This window comes from Genypterus blacodes, unplaced genomic scaffold (assembly GCF_046128005.1).
Source record: "Genypterus blacodes isolate CSIRO-AG114 ecotype Tasmania unplaced genomic scaffold, CSIRO-AGI_Gbla_v1 ptg000088l_1, whole genome shotgun sequence".
NCBI classification, from domain to species: Eukaryota; Metazoa; Chordata; class Actinopteri; order Ophidiiformes; family Ophidiidae; genus Genypterus; species Genypterus blacodes.
In genome coordinates, this window is record NW_027466893.1 from 97,501 (window position 1) to 100,670 (window position 3,170).

Sequence of the window (3,170 nt, forward strand, 5' to 3'; positions counted from 1 at the left end):
CATCCAAGAGAGGGAGAGAGAGGGAGAGAGAGAGAGAGAGAGAGAAGGAGGGAGAGAGAGAGAGAGAGAGAGAGAGACAGAGAGAGGGAGACAGAGGAGAGACAAAGAGTGTATGTTTATGCTAACACAAAGGTGCTCCTTCTTCTTCTTCTCCTTCTTCTCTGTCGGTCCGTGTGGACAAATGAAGAATTTCTGAATTTGCAATTTTTCTTCAATTTGAAGCTTTTTGCATCACTGCAGTCATTTGCACTTTGACCTCCTCACAGCATGTGGGAGAGAGAGAGGGACAAGCAAGGTCACACAGGACCCTGACCTCTGACCTCTGACCTGCCGCCCGCTGTCAGAGCTGTCAATCAACCAGAAAAAGTGGTTAATGAATTCAGATCAGGTCGTTAATCAGATACAGATCAGAGATGTGAGGACCTCCTGATGTTTGACACGCTCACTCACGCCAGCACACGCTCACACATGCCAACACACGCCAATCTACGCCAACACGCACTAACACACGCCAACACACGTCAACACATGCTAACACACGCCAACACAAACTAACACACGCCAACACACACCAACACACACTAACACAGCAGCCTCATGATGATTCTGTGATGACCAAGATCAGAGGAGGTGACAGGTCACAGGTTAGGCTTGTGTGTGTGTGTGTGTGTGTGTGTGTGTGTGTGAGGGGCATTTGGTTGATTTAGTTTTTTATTGAATTTGATATCAAATCACAAATTATGACCAATTTAGAATTATTTATGTTCACAAGACAATAATTGACAATAACTGCTGTATGTAATCAAATGGAACTTGTGAACAGTGAATCCTTCAGTCATGTCTCCCCATGTTATAGTTTAACTTTACTTCATGTTCAGTGTTCAGGTCATGTCCTTAAATCAGTCACGCCATGTTGTAGGTTAGTTCATGTTCAGTGTTTAATGTCTCGTCCTTGTCTCACGTTAAGTTAAGTGCTGTCACTCATGTGGAGATAGTGGCTTAGTGGGTAGAGCTTCAGCCTGGGAGCCGGAGGGTCGCTGGTTCGAGTCCCTGCCGAAGTGCCCCTGAGCAAGGCACCGAACCCTCAATTGCTCCCCCCTCTGTAACGGGTGGTAATGTGATGTTGCTTTGGATAAAAGTGTCTGCTAAATGCTCGTGATGTAATGTGATGTAATGTCATGATCATCTGCCCCGCCCTTGATTGTTGTCACCTGTGTCTCATGACCTCATGTAGCAGCGGTCCGTGTCTCCCCTCGTCTGTCCTGTACCTGTTTGTCTGCGTCAAGTTGAGTGTTGGAGTCCATGTATTTGCGTGTAGTTTAGTGTGTAGTCTAGTTTTTGGCGTCATGCATATTTTTGTAAAGTAATTAAGTAATGATTTTTGAGTGAAGGATATTTTGCTGCTTGAACCTGGAGTCGTGCATTTGGATGTTTTGGTGTTATGGAGTGTGTTTGTGCCGAGGTCCCTGAGACTCAGAGACGTTTCAATATTGTGACTTCAATCAATTTGAGTCAACAAAAATACATTTAATGTGCTGTTGTCTTTCTTTCACGCCTTAAATCGTGTTGCGGCGCGGCGTGTTGCTCTTCCTCCAACATGCAGCCGCTCCGACCTGTTTGCTGCATTTCCAGTTTGAGCTTTCTGGGTTGTCATGGTGAACCAGCACACAGTGAGGCTGCACTTTGATCAATCAATTAGAACCTTGTCTGCTCACCTACACACACACACACACACACACACACACAAATAAACAGTGTAATTGGTGTAAGTGAGGCTGTTTGGAGCTTTCACGCCTTCATGCTCTGCTGCTCCTGCAGCATAATGAGCTGCGACGCATCACACTGAGCCACTAATGAGCTGTGAACTCATTGGAAGAGCCACTCCATCACTCCACCCTACATGTGTCTTACTCATCCCTCCTGGTGTCTGTCCCTCATCCCTCCATCCCTCCTAGTGTCTGTCTCTCATCCCTCCATCCCTAAATGTGTCTGTCCCTCATCCCTCCATCCCTCCTGGTGTCTGTCCCTCATCCCTCCATCCCTCCTGGTGTCTGTCCCTCATCCCTCTATCCCTCCTGGTGTCTGTCCCTCATCCCTCCATCCGTCCTAGTGTCTGTCTCTCATCACTCCATCCCTCCTAGTGTCTGTCTCTCATCACTCCATCCCTCCTGGTGTCTGTCCCTCATCCCTCCATCCCTCCTGGTGTCTGTCCCTCATCCCTCCATCCCTCCATCCCTCCTTCTGTCTGTCCCTCATCCCTCCTAGTGTCTGTCTCTCATACCTCCATCCCTCCTAGTGTCTGTCTCTCATCACTCCATCCCTCCTAGTGTCTGTCTCTCATCACTCCATCCCTCCTGGTGTCTGTCCCTCATCCCTCCATCCCTCCTGGTGTCTGTCCCTCATCCCTCCATCCCTCCTGGTGTCTGTCCCTCATCCCTCATCCCTCCATCCCTCCTTCTGTCTGTCCCTCATCCCTCCTAGTGTCTGTCTCTCATACCTCCATCCCTCTTAGTGTCTGTCTCTCCCCCCTCCATCCCTCATAGTGTCAGTCTCTCATCCCTTCATCAGCTCTATCTGTTCATCTTTCTGTTTTCTCTCTATACTTTCTTGTATTGTTGCTTTCACCACTCAGAAGTTGAAGTTTGGTTTAGGCCTAGGTGACCCCTGTGAGGCCTACAGTGACCCTGTGAGTCCTACAGTGACCCCTGTGAGTCCTACAGTGACCCTGTGAGTCCTACAGTGACCCTGTGAGTCCTACAGTGACCCCTGTGAGTCCTACAGTGACCCTGTGAGTCCTACAGTGACCCTGTGAGTCCTACAGTGACCCCTGTGAGTCCTACAGTGACCCTGTGAGTCCTACAGTGACCCCTGTGAGTCCTACAGTGACTCCGTGAGGCCTACAGTGAATAATGTGAGGCCTACAGTGAACAATGTGAGGCCTACAGTGAATAATGTGAGGCCTACAGTGAACAATGTGAGGCCTACAGTGATCCTTGTGAGACCTACGGTGACCCTTGTGAGGCCTACGCATGCATGATGAGGAAAACAAGGACAGCTTTAGTGTCCCACACTGACTTTTAATACATCAACACATTAACGTTTCCTCTTGTTTCCCTGAAACAGGATGTAGTTTAACATTGAGGATTACATTACATTACGATCATTTGGCA